The sequence below is a fragment of the Macrobrachium nipponense genome, chromosome 20 (assembly GCF_015104395.2).
Source record: "Macrobrachium nipponense isolate FS-2020 chromosome 20, ASM1510439v2, whole genome shotgun sequence".
In the NCBI taxonomy this organism is placed as follows: Eukaryota; Metazoa; Arthropoda; class Malacostraca; order Decapoda; family Palaemonidae; genus Macrobrachium; species Macrobrachium nipponense.
Window position 1 is genome coordinate 28639399 of NC_061089.1, and position 18200 is coordinate 28657598.

At 36.3% G+C, this 18200-nt stretch overlaps 1 protein-coding gene across 2 annotated transcripts in view; it reads right to left on the bottom strand.

Annotated features, from left to right (window-relative positions):
- Window positions 1–18200, bottom strand: part of LOC135224166 (protein Wnt-4-like) — a 314368-nt gene that overhangs the window by 199209 nt on the left and 96959 nt on the right. The window contains exon 1 of one of the 2 annotated variants that reach the window (XM_064263052.1): window positions 12612–12751. The exons of the other annotated variant lie outside the window; for it this stretch is intronic. The gene's annotated coding sequence lies outside the window, so the exon portion shown is untranslated. Of the gene's footprint in view, window positions 1–12611; window positions 12752–18200 lie in introns of those variants that run through there. 2 annotated transcript variants of the gene reach the window in all.

Here is an 18200-nt window from a genome sequence, read left to right on the forward strand (position 1 = left end):
AAAGTCTGTGTAGCACCAAAGATATTTTCGAAAATTTTAATACTACATTCATGTGGACGAGATTGTCGGTGCTTTTATCTTCTGAGTCATAGACATATATTCTGATTCTCTCTCTCTCTCTCTCTCTCTCTCTCTCTCTCTCTCTCTCTCTCTCTCGTCAGACTTGTCTACACAATAGTTTATTTACAGTACCAGTGCTAGTTTCGAATCTGTTAGTAAGTGCTACGTTTAAAACTTGTTCGCACTTAAAATGACAAGACTATAGTATATCTATTTTTATTTACGAGAGGCGAGTTTTTCTCAATGAATTTAGGTGTTACAAAGCCACAATAGGTCACCTGGTGAGGAACGGTCAAGTTATGTTGAACTGTGACGTATATAGTTAGTTGACATCCTTTGGATCCCTTTGCCTCTCAGACTAAGTTTATTATTTGGTATTCAACACCGCCCCCCACCCCAAAGAGGTGCTCTAGTGTCTTATACTCTGAGACATCAATAAAACAATTGGATTTGTTGCGAGAATTTCTTTCCGAGCTTCAGTAGACTTTGAAAGCAGTTTGACAGGTACAATGTCCCTGCTGCACACATGCTTATATATCTAGACACATATGACATATATGATATGATATAAATGATATATATGATATATATATGAGATATATATATATATATATATATATATATATATATATATATATATATATATATGTGGAAGTTTTCTAGGCAAGGACTTCATCCTAGAAAACTTCCACGATACTAACTGTTTCATAGTCATGCACAGAAGACCCCCAAGTAGCATAACAAGCACCCCAATACTCAATGAGTCAGTCAGCTCTCTCTCTCTCTCTGCTTCTAGATGTTAAGGCCTCTCCTTTCCATTACCTCTTTCACTCCAGCTATTTATCAATTTCTAGGTCTTTCTATTCTCCTTCCTCTCAACCCTCCCGATTGGCTTCTGTTTCACCAATTTTTTTTCACATGGCACATGAACAAACCATCTCAAAGCATTCTGATCCAACCTTTACCCCACGCTAATCCTTTACCGCTTCTTTCAAGTATCTTTAAATTTCTCACCCGTTAAATCTTCACGCATTACAAAAACCTCTCTTCCACTTAAACCAGTGTTGCCAACCGTGGGGTAAATACCCTATGCATAGGGTAATTCAGCCTCAAATCTAGGTCCGTAGGGCAACGGGGTAGTGTCACGAAATCTGAGCAAAACGTAGGGCAATTTCAAGATGGTTGTCTTGCATTTATTAAAAGGTAATCAATGAACAACAAATTTATTAATATTTAGTATATCTTAAGGCCGGGCGTAGGGTACTATAAAAGTGAAAGTAGGGTAATTTCAGTGCCTAGGTAGGGTAAGGAGCTCTTAGATGGTTGATAACACTGACTTGAACATCCACGCTACTTCCATAGATTAGAGTTGGTAAAACGTCCTCTTCATACATTCCAACATTAACTTTTATAGACACTTCACGTTTCCTCCCAGTCTTAATGCAAACATCCTGTTTCGTTTCGGCCTTCAACTACTCGTCTCTTCTCTCAGCCTGCTCGTCATCCTAAATATTAAGTCTTAAATATTTCCAAGAACCCACAGCTTCAGTGTTATCAATGTCTGTAATAACAATCACCGATTCGTCTTCTAGGTTCCCATTTACCCTCGAATCCTTACTCTGCTCCAGGTTACACTTTAATCTCTAGAGTCTGGCAAAGGCTTTAAAAACTCTTTCATTAATCTGTGCAGTACAAACGTCTCGTATACAAACCAACCACCAATTCACACTCATTTCATGACCCATTTTCTTCTGTAACAGCTTAGTATCTACACCCAATGTCCTTTCTCTGACTACTCCCAATCCTTAAAATATGAAACAACCACAAAAACATGACACACCCGTGCCTAGGCCATATTTTTGCACCAAACCAGCGACTGTCCCTCCTGCAAAACCTTACTCATGCTTCACTTCCGCCGTACAGACTTTCAGCCACTCGCACCAATTTACCCTCGACACCGAACATCTTCAGCACATTTTTTTTTATCTTTATATTTCTTTTTCATATTGGAGGGGTTGGTACCAGAAGTGCATAGTTTTATGGTCCCAAATCAAGAAAATCTGATGAAAAAAGGTACAGTGTTGCTAGATATCCATAAGTGACGCGAGGTAATCTTCATTCTCAGGGTGTCCTCCAAACAATAACGATAGAAGACGTATTTTCATTTTTATTTACAAAGCACAAGTTCCTTTAAAAACGCTATTATTTGCTAAATAGTATCTAGCATTTAGGAACTAACAGTTGTGACTTAATAAGGTCTTTGGTTTTTGCCTTAGCCCGGTCTTTTGTAGTTTCTTCTCGTCAGTGTGCAAAAGAAGCTTTTGGTTTTTTTCACTTTACCATGCTCTTTGGCAAATGGATTTCATACACTGATATATATAATTTATATATATATCTATATAAATATATATATATATATATTATATATATATATATATATATATATATATATATATATATATATATATATATATATATATACACACACACACACAAGAAAGAAGCAGAGTAAAGGGAAAATAATACATTAAAGTCATGTATTGCAGAGCTGAACCTGTGATATAGAGGCTCTTGCGCTTGACAATCCACACTATTATTTAAACCATTCGGCGACGAATCCTCCTTGTAAATTTGATCTTCGCGAGATAAACTTTACTGGGGTAAGACAGAGCCTCTTCCACGCCAGGGACTGGCCTTTGCCCCAATGACGTCATCTAAAACCGTAACTAGTTTTAACAGACTTTAAGAGTCCTTCTAAGAGCTGCATTTTTCCTTTAACACCAGGTTTTGCATATTATATACGTTATATGCATAAGATAATAAACACCAACACATACAGACACACATACATATATATTATAAATATTTATATAATATATACATATATGTATATATATATATATATATATATATATATATATATATATATATATATATATATATATGTGTTGTGTGTGTGTGTGTGTGTGTGTGTGTGTGTGTGTGTGAATAGTGCATGTATGTATAATGTATGCCTTTGGACATTTTCATAAAAAGCCAATTATGACTTAAACATTCATATTTCCTGTGTTGAATATATATATATATATATATATATATATATATATACATATATATATATATATATATATATATATATATATATATATATATATACACTGGAGACCAGTAGCAAATAAAATTTAATTTTCATCTTTTCTCCAAAAGAATTTTTTCTGACAGCAACGGCATCATCAAGGTGTTTCTGCTGTATAAACTATGTAGATACAAAGCAATAATAAATATCAAATATGCACTGACATTTATCTTCCATCCATTTTTAGGAGGAACTTTCTCTCTCTCTCTCTCTCTCTCTCTCTCCATAATAAAACAACAATCTGTGCAACTTGAATGAAGATTGTGCATACCTGAATGAAAACATGTACAGCGTATCCATGTCAAACATACACACACACACATATATATATATATATATTATATATATATATATATACGTATTATATATATATATATATATATATATATATATATATATAATATACATATAAATATATATTATACATAGGTAAATAAATCTTATTCCTAATCCCTTTTAGTTTCTCATTATTAGGAAATAAAAAACGGGGCCACCGAACTGCAGAAAAGTTGCGCACACCCACGCGCGCAAGCACGCGCACACTGCAGAAACAAATTTGATTTTTAAGATCTACAGTCAAACCTCATTAGCTATTTGAGTGAAGAGACCAGGGCACATATTACCGAAGCATGACTCGTTTTTTTGTGTGTGTTGTTTTTTATTTATTTATTTTTTCAAACCGTCACCTGCATCATTCGGACGCCCAGCAGACTGTAGGCTTTATTTGTTATTTCGAATTCTTGCCCAACAAACACTTGGTGTGTTTCTTTGTTTTCTTGACCGGGTTCTTACCTTAAGGAGTACTCATTTGTTTGTTTGCTTTTTTTCCTAGTCTAAACACTTTTGGATGTTTTTGCTTTAATGAGCTACATTCAGGTAAGGTGATGGATTGAAGTCGTATAGACTTCATTTCGTTTGTGAAAAGATGTGTGTAAATCCTTGCTTTTGAATTTTGCATTTTTAAGTCTTGGCAGAAAATCTTTTCTTTCATCTTTTTCTTAAGAATTTTGTTGAGAAATAGTTGAGAACACAACCATTATCAAATGCTGCACATATTTTTCTATTTGCTGTTTTGGCAACATTGTTTGCTTACCAACATTTCTTCTTAAACTTTTCGTTATTTAGTGACATATGGAAAATGCAAAATTTTTATGATTCACGTGATTGTTTCTTGACACTTTTGACAAATTTTTGTGTCTCATGCATTATTTAGAATTATTCATTCTTACTTGTTTTCACCACTTATGGTCTTATTTCCACTGCTCAGTTAGTTATACCCATTTTATCTAACGTTTATATAAGCACTGTACTTATTGGCTGATGCAGAACGTCTGCTCTTTCGTCTATTTGTCAGGTGGTTCGTAGGAACCCTTTTCTCTCTTTCTGTCATCCTCCTCTCCTCTTAAGAAATCTTCTTCATCTTACCTCATTCACGCTTCGCGTCGTTTCGACTTACCAAAATGAATTTTACCTTCACTGCTCACCCATCGTCTTTCATTCCTAATCAATAAATCTTAAAATTCGGTTTCTTGATCTACCATTCCTGATCTGAACAACACACAAGCATTGGGATACAAAATCTAGCTTTCACCTGCGCAGGTATTGTCAGTCCCTGTTTGTAATATTGCGTTTATAATAAGTTTCTTACTCTTCTAAAATAGGTTGTGTTCCATTTTGCTTGAAATCGCAAGAACATGTGATATACATATGCAGCTATACCTTGCGGAAAGGTGAACCAGTTAGCGTAAATTTTGGACGGTTTCGCCTTTAGTTATCTATGACTACAAGAGGACTGACTCATGGTGGTAGGATATATACAGTACATATGCTATCGTGACAGTATACACGAACATGCACAGTTGGAAAAAATATTCACACTTGAAAATGAAAGTTATTAAGGCTGTGAACGTGATTTCACAATATTTTGAAGAGCAGTTCCAAGTAAGATAAAAAAAAACTAATCTTGTCACATTTTAGAACGACAAGGACTAGAGAGGGAATTGTTTATTCACACGGGCGGAAATTCTGTTCTCTCAACGGCTGCTCTTGACATGAAAGTGCATCTGTCGACACGTGCGGTGGTCTTGTGCAAGCGACCTACGCAAAGTGAAATTTCAATGAAATGTGCCTTATCACTTGATCGTGATCCCAGAGTGGAAGCCTGTGTCGTTTTTTATGGACGCTTTTTACATCATTGTTTATTTTGCTTTTTTTGTTTCTCTCTATTTATATAATATTCGTCATACGTTAACGAGACGTGAATGTTAATAAGTTACGTTACTAACTGTTTCATGACGTCTGTAAGTTTCTAGCCTTTAAAAACTAAAATAAGAACTCTCTCTCTCTCTCTCTCTCTCTCTCTCTCATCATATATATATATATATATATATATATATATATATATATATATATATATATCAAAAGCCCATCAGAGTGTATCAAGAATACACGAATGTGCTTGGTACTGCTGCTTTCAATTTTTTCCTGCTGGCCCATGATATACAATCTTCACGTGTTACTTGTGATCGTATAATATATATATATATACTATATATATATATATATATATATATATATATATATATATATCGGCAGATAGATAGAAAATATGTGTGAGCAAAATACAAAAAACAAACAACAACAAAAATGCTCCTTACGCATATTCACATCAGATTATCCTATTTGCAGATTTTGTGAGCAATTGAGCTACTAGCATGAAATATCTTTTCTGGAGGAAACCTTAAAAATTTTGAAAATTCTGTTGGCAATGACGAAATGACAGCATGTAACGCCTTTCGGGATTCAGGAGTAAACAGAAAAATCCATTCGTAGAATAAATCGTGAAAAAAACTGTGTGAATAAGACATGCTCGAGAAAGCAAGTATATTTTGAAGAGTAAATATATTTTAAAAAATTTCAAGCACGTGCTCCTTTCTTCTTCTTCTTATCTCATACTCACGCACTGAACACAGGGAGACCCAAACCTATAGTGTATATATATATATATATATATATATATATATATAATATATATATATATATATATATATCATATATATATATATATATATATATATATATATATATATATATATATATATATATATGAACATATATATATATATATATATATATATATGAACATATATATATATATATATATATATATATATATATATATATATATATGTACATATATATACCGCCTTGTTATTTCCTAAAATTAGATTCCTTGCAAAGGAGAATGAACTTTCATTTACATAGAATTCCGACGTCTCGCCTACTTATCAGCCCGTCGTTGAATCCCAAGTTGCAACACACCTCCAAAACTTGTGTTTGCTTTTATGCTTCTGTCTTTTCGCTAACTTATTATCCTGTATATGTTCTGCTTCTTCTCTTCTATGTCTTACATCCCTCTTCGTACGTCGATCCCTTCTCCAGTGTATTCTTCCCTCCACGATATCACCCTTGCCTGTCTTCTGCCGTATGCAAAAACACCTGGTCTGGGCTGCTCTGACTATCAAATCCATCAAGGCCTCCTCATGGACCACGGATACTTCCCTCTCCTCAAGCTCCATCTCGGATACAGCCGCCGAGACACAACACTGCCATTCATGTGTCTGCACCGAAGCACGACGTGTTTTGCCAAGGGAAGCACAACCGCGATTTCACGTGACTGTTCCACCGGGCGTTCGCTTAAATGAGGTTGAACTTCGACTTCGACGACCGGCTCGCGGGTCGGGACAAGGGTACACCTGTGAGCCTCAGCGCCGGTCATAATATTTTCTCTATATCTTTTGTGGAAGTTTTATTTTATGGGATCCAGCGGGGGGCCAGGTGGTGTCCCTTGGTTCCGGGTCATGTGAAGGATTTTGATCATAATCCAGGCCATATTGTGCTACACCGATGTCTTCATTTCTACTGGCTCTCTCTCTCTCTCTCTCTCTCTCTCTCTCTCTCTCTCTCTCATTTGAATTTGTACTTGGTTGTTGGTTAACTGCAGTTTTTCGTAGCCTGGCAGGTAGTAGAAACGGTAGAGAGGGAAAAATAGCACGCTTACATATGTGAATGATTAGTATACCATTACGTAAATAAATGGGAGGTGCCTAGACGAGGAAATCCTCTCCCTGTCAAGCGAAACCATTCAGCAGACGCTCAGGCACATCGCTACTCTCTCTCTCTCTCTCTCTCTCTCTCTCTCTCTCTCTCTATGTTTTCACATCAATGACATGTTTCTGATATTATAATGTAAGCGAAACTGAGCTCATTATGGTTTTGTTTAACGGTTTATGTCAAGAGGTGGTGGACTGGTTTCGCATAAAATTTTTTGACCAAGTTCGAATTGTAATTTCCTTTAAATAACTCTCTCTCTCTCTCTCTCTCTCTCTCTCTCTCTCTCTCTCTCTCTCTCTCTCAGTTACTCGTTGGACGAGAGTTTACTTGCTCGCCTACCGATTCGGTAGTCGCGAGTTCGATTCTATGCTTTGCCAACGCGGAATCAGAGGAATTTAATCTGGTGATTAGAAATTCATTTCTCGATATAATGTGGGTCGGATACCAAAATAAGCAGAAGGTCCCGTTGCTAGGTAACCAATTAGTTCCTAGACACGTAAAAAACATCTAAACCTTCGGGCCAGCACTAGGAGATTATCTCAGTGCTCTGGTAAAACTGAGATAAACTTGACTCTCTCTCTCTCTCTCTCTCTCTCTCTAGAATACCTGTATATAATAAGAAAGAAATTAAAAGATTTTGGGTTATAATTTACTTTCAATAAATATCTCTGTCTGTCTGTCTCCAGAATCCCAATGTCTAATAAAATATAAATTCCAAGTTTTATGTTTATAAAAAATGTACGAAGGATACAGTGGAAAAACTATCAATAACTGACCAGTGAACCATGTTAAATATTTCAAAAATTTGATTATAGCCGACAAAATTTCTTGCAATTAAGAAGCAATGGGAAAAAAACCGCAATTTTAGATGGATACTCTTCGACAATACTCTTTAGTGGGCAAGGAACGATGTTATGAGGGCCCACAGGTGTTACGTGTTGTATTAAGTGGAAACTGTTGACATGATGTTTAACCCGTTTTCCCAAAACTTCTTGCCCCAAACAGTAATTCAAAAGAAAGTCTGAGAATGTATGAAGTGTCTTTCACTTAGTGTCATAATGGAAATGTTATTATTGTGGATGAAGAGGGTATCAAGATGAGGAATATTCAGAAACATTGCAAGTCGAAGACATTTTCTGTCATCCATCCAACCCCAAACCACCATAAAAAATTAATAATAATAATAATAATAATAATAATAATAATAATAATAATAATAATAATAATAATAATAATAATAATAAAAGAACACCAAGAAGGTTTCCTAAGATATTTTAATTCCAATGCAAAAAATTTCAAGAGTGCTTGTCAACGTGTAATGCAGGACATTTGTGCCCATACAAGAGCAACAAAATGAGATGAGCAGATTGTTTATCTAAGCAATGTTCTTTTGCCTTTCTTCCATGACTTATTGGGGACGTAACTCTAGTATATTTGTGTAGGATTTAGTACTGTTGGCTGGTGTATATTAGTTTGTTTGTACGTACTTGGGCGATACTAACAAGTGACGAATTACTTTTCTTCGGGCCTGTTTGATGTCATTGGTGTGTTCATTTGAACGTGTATGTGGTTACGTATCGGTAAAGAGAAAACATCCATCGCACTGATTCCCCCCCACCACTCTCCCACCCTCCTTCTGCGGTGATATATGACACCCACAGCCCGTCCTGTGGGTGCATCTAATACGGAACTTTCAAGATGACAGGCAGCTCAGCCATACTTGAAAAGGTCTCTTGAGAAATATGGCGCCACTACTTGCCCAGAAATAACAAGGATACAAGCACATTAGAAGAGTGAAAATGAATAATTATGATTTTTAAAAATTTACGGCTTTGTGATCCACTTACAAAAACTGGAAGAACATAAGGAAACTTAGAGCTATATTTAAAGAGGAGCATGAAACTGCAGAATACAGTGGTTAATGGAATGTTAATCAACTTTTCTAACATTTCATCCAGCTCTGTCTTCCACTTTAGAGATATTTTCACGTATGATGGATTAAATCTAAAGAGGTACAAAACAGAGCGTGCCTTTCCTTACGCCATCAGGCATGGTTTATTGTTTGGAAAAGGGGTCTTTACGACTGCATGCCCTTGTTGTCATCAGCCACAGTTATTGGCGGTGGGCCTAGCCTTTTACTAAAAAGTAAGGCTGCAAGGCAGCAGTTGTTCTTTTAGTCGCCTTTTTACGCCATGCAGGACCTACGGTGGTAGTATTCTTACACCCCTACCACAGGGTGGATAAAACAGCATAAATGATAGGGGGGAAAAGAGAGCTTTTCTGTTGGCTGTGTTCACACTTTCGGTGTATTACAAATATATGAACACAAAAAAGAATGTTAGTGAATTGGAAGATATAATGAGCAGGAGCATGAATATTACAGTGAAGTGATTTTTCCTCTTTGCTCTTGGTTACCAAGTAGTGTGTGCAGAATTTTATTATTATTATTTGAGTAAATGAAACCTATTCACATAGAAGAAGCACACAGGGACCACTGACTTGAAATTCAAGCTTCCAAACAATGTCGGTTTCAACTTCCACTGCAGACCCCAAAACTGCAGCAGTGACTGATCATGATACAGTGCTAGTGGTTTTTCATTGAGCCGGGGGAGACGCGAACCCTCGACATCAGAGTGGCATGACACGCTACTAACCACTAAACCAGCTGACCAGCACTAGGAGGAACATTAATAATATTTCAAGAAATATCAAGCGAACAGAAAAACATTTACAAAATATCCTCACCGGTTGCAACTTACAGATACGACGGAAAGAAAAATATCAATGGGGGTATCCTGCAATGTCGGCCTAATAACAAACCGCCTGGAGCGCCTTTTCTTGCATTATCATAAATTTTATATTCTTTCTTGCTTTTTCGTAGAAATCTTCATAAACATACATGAATCGAATATATTATATATTGTACAATATATATATATATATATATATATATATATATTTACACACACACACACACACACACACACACATATATATATATATATATATGGTATATATATATATATATATATATATATATATACACACACACACACACACACACACACACACACACACACACACACACACACTATATATATATATATATATATATATATAGTCTATATATATATATATATATATATTATATATATACCAGTAATTCAGATAGAGAGTATAATAAAGGAGTTTGTTGGTTCAAAGAATGGCAGCGAATTAAAAGTACTTCAAGATAAGTGCAAAATAGGTAAAGGAATATTCTCTATTTCTTTTTTGATGCTTTATATATATATATATATATATATATATATATATATATATATACGTATATATATATATATAAAGCATTAAAAGAGAAATAGAGAGTATTTCCTTTCCCTATTTTGCACTCATCTTGAATTGCTTTTAATTTTCAACCATTCTAAAACCAAACTCTTTCATTTTACTCTTCTATCTGAATTACTGGAGTCAAAATTACATTCACGACTCCTGAACATCATTCCTGTCTCAATTTCCATGTCGCTACTGCTGGCTGACACACAACCAATTATCTCCACTCACCGGTAACTGGGAAAAATGGCAAAGGCAATTTCCCAGCTAATTGGTCTTGACGGGGCAAGTCCCCTTAACTCAGACCCGTCTCATTCGCGTCTCGCGCTTAAAAGACCAATAAATCCCCGTCCATCTCTTTCTCTGGTTAAGCTAATCCGGACTTATGAAGAGCAGGTCTCTGTGACAACGCTTAACCCTGATACGTCGGTCGTTGTGTGTGCGCGCCCGTGTTTATGTGTGTATGTCAAAGGCACTTGAGAAAATAGCCGTGCTTTTACACGCATGCGTCAGTCACGGAGAAAGAAAGCACAACCGCTTTGTGGCTACACATTTACCGAAGGCAAGTGAAGATTACCATTGCGGGGTTGTAAAAATGCACATCAAAGGAAGCCGTCTAAGCCGAGAGGCGAATTTCATGGCGAGATGGATATGATCTTGGCAGACGTTTGACTCTCAGGAATCAACACAGACAGACTTCTTTTACTCCTCGCATTTTGCAAAGGCAGTCAACTTGCACGCCAAGATTTCTGTAGCCTTAGTATATTCGTCAAATGTTGCGGTAGCTTGACATGTCGTACTAGAGTTTACGAGTGGATGCACATTTTCTAGATTTTCTTCCATATGCCACTTACATGTCTCAGCAGTCATTTTCATTTCTCATAAATGTGCTTCTGGTAAGACTAACATTTTTCATGTTATTTTCTAAAGGTGCTTCAATATTTTTGCCGTCGCACCCTCAACTGGAAGTTGAAGACAAGTTCCAATATTTACAAGTGTCGGCATGATAGCAATCCTTAAAAAAAATCCAAATTGTTTTCACTAAAATGTTAAGTATTGTTAAACGCAAATTTCGCAATATATTGTGGTTTAAAATTAAATTCAAGATTAAAAAGGCGTTGAACACATTTCCCCTTCGATTCTGAATTTTCGTCGCTTTCTCTCTCACCTCCGTGACCTTCATTGCCCTTTTCTGACATAACTGGCACTTTTCTTTCGCCCTCAACAAGCTCGATTTTATCGGGGTTTCCATTAAATATACTTGTAATAATGTGCTTCAGAAAGTGTTCCACAGCTTTTCCTTTTATGAATTGAATCCTCTACCTATATCATGAAGAGTTTAACTGGTGGAGCGCTCAGCAGAAAATATCCTGACCAGCTAAAAACAGAACATTGGGAAAGGTACAAAATTTAGCGTTTAATAGGAAGAGTACAAAATGTAGCAAGGATCAGGACGTGTGCTTTATTAAATTGGAAAGTGTAAAGTTCGGTACAGCAGCGCTTTTAACTTAGTTATATAATTTACACTACACTTTTTTTTTTTCCACGCACTAAGATAACCAGTTATTCGTAAGTGTTCTGAATGGATACTACGTTGGGAAATGTACTTTGCAATACCAAAAATAGTGCAAAGAAAAAAAATAATTGCAGATGTGAAACTTGGTTATAAAGATTAATGACTCAATTTCAGTTTGTTGAATAACATAAAAACCATAAATCGAAGGGTTATCCATTAAGGTGCTTTCACTTTCTTATGATTTACTGGGTTAACAAATTTGAACATATAAAATCACACTGGGTATGTTGACAGTCAGTGGATTCCCAAGAAGGGAGATAAATGAAATAGATTTTATCATTGATGAGAGTAAAACATATGCTAGTAAAACTTGGTAGAGGAAAAATGAGCCAGATACTTCTCTAAAATATATAGAAAGCAATACCCTATAGAAATAGAAAGATCGAAAGGACTTACAGTAAACAAGAAGAAACCTTTTCTTTTTCTTCCTTTTCGTAACTGATAATTAATTGGTTATGGGGTTCACTTTCATTAATATGACGTCGAGAATGCAAAGACTGGGCCTTGTTCCAAATGGCCTTCCTCCCCGTCGTAGAATTACCTTACAGACTTACCTTACAGACCTTACATCTTGTTCGGGTTGCCCCAGGTCCCTCAGTGTGAGGCACCTCTAATGTCTACCAGAGAGTTGCTAGTACATCTTCCGGTATATTTTGCATCTTCCAATCTTGGATGGTCCTGGGATGCAGTTTAGATATTTGTCGAGGCTTATTCTTAAACACATCTACGCTCACTCCTGATATATTCCTCAGTGAGCTGGCAACGCATTTGAATAGACCTGCATTATCGATGCTGGTGGCGTAGTGGATTAATCCTGTGTGCTTTCCTTATTTTTTTCCTGGTATAGTTTTTGGGCACTATTAATCTACCTCTGCTTGCTCTTTCTGATATTTTTTGTTCCATGATATTTTGGCTGCTATTCCTTCTATCTGTTTCCATGCTGAATTATCATGTAGCGTTCTCTCTCCTTTCTAGACTATATAATTTTTAAGAATTGTAGTCTTTCCCAGTAGTCTAGGTCCCTTAACTTCTTTCTATTCTAGCTGTAAAGGACCTTTGTCACTCTCATTTGTGCAATATCCTTTTTGATAGTGTGGGTACCATATCATATTGCAATATTCAAGTGGACTACGAACATAGGTTTTATAAAGCAATATCATGTGTTCAGCTTTTCTTGTTTTGAAGTGCCGTAACAACATTCCCATTTTTGCTTTACATTTTGCCAACAGAGTTGCTATTTGATCATTGCATAACATGTTCCTATTCATCATCACACCAAGGTCTTTAACTGCTTCCTTATTTGTGATGGTCTCATTATTAGGTCCCATTATATGCATATAGCTTTCTTTCTCTGTCTCCATAAATTTTTATTGTTCAAATTTTATCAGAGTTAAATACCATCCTATTTACCTCTGCCCAATCATATACTTTGTTAAGGTCTCTTTGTAGAGCGTTCCTATCTTCTCACAAGTATTTCTCTACTTATTCTTGTGTCATCTGCGATTTAAACTACTCACTACCGAATCCTTAACATTATGGTCTATGTCTTCAATCATAATAACAAACAGTATTGCAGCTAACACCGTACCTTGGGCGGCACACCGATATTGGACTCAATAGAGATGGTCTGTAAATAAGCAAATGCGGTAACATGACAGAACTGAATTTTACGCTAACAATAACAAGATAAAAAGTTTTTTTTTGTAGCATGGCCGAAAAGGATTTTATGTTAACAATAAAATGCTACGAGAAATATATATATGCAGCATGACCTCATCATAGGCGTGTCTACAAGTCTTGCAATGCAAATTGCGGAGCGGCGCGTCCTCTGGATCATCTGAATTCGTTTTTGGGGTAAACGATTGATCATAAATCCTGCAGAGGACCCTCGATAAATTTGTCGACAGTTTATGATACGGGAGACCTAAATAAGATGGAGAACTTCTTCATTCCTGACGTATACGTAGTCTGGCTATGGGGATAATTGAGTGCCCTTTTCATCATTCAAATGAGTCATCGCTTAAAGATCAACAACAAACAACACAGACAAGTAAATACGAAACAAACCAGTAAATATGTGAACGAACAGACAGATACATAAGACAATTATCAAGGCCACATCGTCGGGTTCTGTCACTCCTTTCAAGATGTTTCCTTTCTGTTTTCTATTTATGAACATTTTCCTTGATCGCATAAAAGGTTTTCAATAAAAGAAAATTCCTCAGATGTGCTACAAGTCACATTCGTTTAAGTAATATATCACTTTAAAAGCCAAGATCAAATGTTAGATTGGGCGCTCTATTCAAATAAGTTACCTGACAAGTCCGAAGAGGTCACACTTTTGCCAGCCCAGTAGTCGAATGATCGGAGATATTTTTTGGGCTGTATCTTTTTCGTATAAATACCGTTCAATCTTGCTCGTCCTTCACCTTGCATGCAACAGGAATATTGATCCGGCGGGGCAGCCAAAAAGCACTCGAGAGCACTCAATGCAGACCCATCGGGGGATCAGCATCGCCTTCGGAAGGCGCGCCGGGCAGCCATTCAAATCCGTGTCATCACTCTTGTAACGGCCTGTCGCTCGCTCGACTTGCTTCCCCCGATAAAACGGGCGTAAGTTTGAATGATGAACGGAACACAAAAGCGCCGAGATGTCAGTCATGGCGTTCAACATGAAAGACCCTTTCTTTTTTTTTTTTTTCTTCTTCTTTTTTTTTTTTTACCGTCTATGACATATTTTTTTATGCTCTTGTTTATGACTTTTTGGGCTTTTGAAGTGTTTTCTAATTCCACGATAGTTGCATCGTTTCAAATGAATTCGGAGGAATTTAATTCTATCAAGGTTACTCTTATTCTTCTTCTTCTCTCTTCCTCTTTTTCCCAGCTTTATCCCTATTCGGGGTCGCCGTTTTTAATGAGTCTCTGTCCTGTGTCATTTCCTCCCGTACTCCCTTCTCCCTCATATCATCTCTAATGCAATCTCTCCACCTGGTCTTAGGTCTTCCTCTCCTTCGTGTTCCATCCACCTCCACGTCCATCACTTCTCTTGCCATGTGGTGCTCTTCTCTTCTCATCAGGTGGCCATACCATCTTAACCTTGCCTCTTGCACCTTCTTTGATGCTTCAGTGACCTTTGCTGTACCCCTAATATGTTCATTTCTAACCCTGTCCTTTTTGGTTACTCCGCTCATCCACCTAAGCATCCTCATCTCGATTACGTCCAACTGTCTGCCCTCTGTTTTTTTTCAAGGTTATTCTTATTTATTCAGTGATTAATTTTACCTGAAGTACTTGCATGTCGAGTACATTTTTAAAGGCGAAATTAACCTTTCTCCCGCTTCCGAAATTATTTTGAAGTAGCCTTCTCTCTCTGGATGACTACAGGTTCGAAGCCTTCAAAAAAAAGGTAAACATTCATCACAAACACTTACATAGTTCTTCCCTGAAATGAAGATTCGGAAATTGAAATGCGCGTCCAAAAGACAGTGTAAGCAAAATATTTTGCTACTAGAAACGCCTAATGCCATATTTGATAGCGAAATATCAGTTCAAATAAAAGCTTGGAAAGCGTTTTTCTTCCACAGTATTTAATGATTTACTTCACTACCATACTGAATAAATAAAAAAAAAATACATTCAATAAAGAAAATATGAAAGGATTTTGCGAGGAATTTTGTCCAGATCTAACGTAATGAATGCCATGAGCTGTAAAGAGTCGGTTTCGAAGTATAAACCTGTACGGTGTTTGGCACCTTCGAATTAAGCATTAAAAAGCCCAGATATCATTTTGTCTGATTTTCTTTAGGCTTTCAGACGGACTGGCTCCTAAGTGACGTCACACTCGCAAGCAGGTGACGCGGTGTTAACCATACTGTCACGTCCTCCCTCGCTGGGCTTCTTACATTTTTTTCTTTTCAACTTTATTTAATTTTAGATTTCTTTTCCAACTGAAGAGCAAAGACTAATGGGACGGGCAACCTAGTATCATTCTCCAATTCAGGAAATTTAGGATTATCAACACACTGCGTTAGTTACAACTAGGAAAAAATGTCGTAAGCCCTATAATGTCCTTCTTATTTGTTCCTTACAACAATGATGAGTCTCCCAATGATTTTTATTCGCGTATAGTATTTAAAAGATCAAATTAAACGCTGGACTAAAATAGAAAAGGTACGCGCTCAGTATAAAAAAAAAAATGCAGTTGATTTTCCCTTACCTGCGAAGGATTAGGTTCTACCTGATAAAAAAAATTCCTTAACAATCTAAATGTCTTTGTTCACTACCAAAAATGTATTAGAACTGTGTATTTACCAGATATGGCATGCTATTATACTCGACGAAAAATGCCTAGAAGAGGAATGTAACTAAGTATTAGACTTGGCATACTCCCAGTTCAGTTCTGCTAATTCAATTTGTCAAAATACTTTAAAGGCAACTCTGCCAAGAAAAGAAATGACAGTGCCAAACACTAGAAGTTATGTAACTCAAGTCATATGAGAAAATAAGGTACCATTTAGTTTCCCTTTCTAATCTTTGTACCCAGAGACATTCCTACGTTATCCTCTGAAGTGAGGTGTAAAACACAGACACTTTGTGCTAAAACATACATGAAGCTCGTATATAGCTAGCGACCCACCCACACACGTAAAGTATCTCTCTCTCTCTCTCTCTTTCTCTCTCTCTCTCTCTCTCTCCTTTTGCATTGGTTCTGATACAGATGATGATGGAAGAATGGCGACTCTTGACCGGGGTACATCACCCTAATTTTCTCTTAAACTTGTTTGAGACTCAGATTGATCAAACTAGATTATACCAAACTGTCATTACACATTGACTCGTTTCAAATACATTAGTCATACGTTAAACTCTTCTCAATTATGGTGTCGTCATCGTGTTGGAATTTTATCAAAGAAAAAAAACAAGGAAGAGGAATAAATAGGGCTATTGTTTAGCTGTTCAGTAGTGATGGTTTATAATGCACCACAGATAGTATCTGCGTTTTATTCCACCTGTCACCTATCGCTTCATTATTTATTACTCTCCGTGGTTAGTTTGAGGAATTCAAAATCTTTTTATTTTTATGGCTTCCTCTTTGGCACAACTTTTTGTGTTGGTGTCAAAGGCAACATTCCTCGGTTGCTGATAAGAGAGGGAGATATACATTTTTTTTGAGTGTCCGATGCTATCATGTAAATTCAGATGTAAATAATTTTCTAAAGTGTCTCAGATCTCCAATTATTTGAGGTTTGACAGCTACAAGAGCGAAACTGGCCTTAATGTTACTAACAATGATAACACTCCACTCGATTTGCTGATCCAACGATAACTTTTGTTGCAGAATTTCCTACGCAAAAAAAGGAGTAAGACTTATGATATTTATTATTGCACCAACTTATAATGCTATTCACGACTATGTTTTAATGAAACTGCAGTTATGTCTCATCTAACGGAACAAAACTTGAAAGTTTTTGTTAAAAATAAATTGAAGAATATCATCTCGAACTACTAATGATTAATTCAGGACTATAAAAGTTTTACTCTGTACTAGTTATGGTCTAACCGCTTGTTTGCATCGATACCTCTCCCGTAACGTGACTCAGTGCCATGCATTGCTAACTGAACTAGAATTTGAATACATGCAAATAAACAGTTCAATGTCTTCGATGTGTTGGCAAGACTCTCGGGTTAATTTTGTAGTCGCTGCGAAAAGCATAATGTAATGGTGAGTTGCATGTCTGTGCTTACCCGCTCTGGGCACCTAGTGAAGAAACCGAATTATTACGTTCAATACAAAAATCATTCAAAGCATTCTTTCTTTATTTCATTAAAGGATAAAGGTATAAAACTGTTTTTCATATCTCGGTTATTAATATGACAACTAGACACATGCAATTAATGTCTAGTTGCAGATAGTCATAAGATACTTGGGGGAATGCAATCAATTCTATGAAATGTTCAAGGGGTTAAAGATTAAATCTGATATAT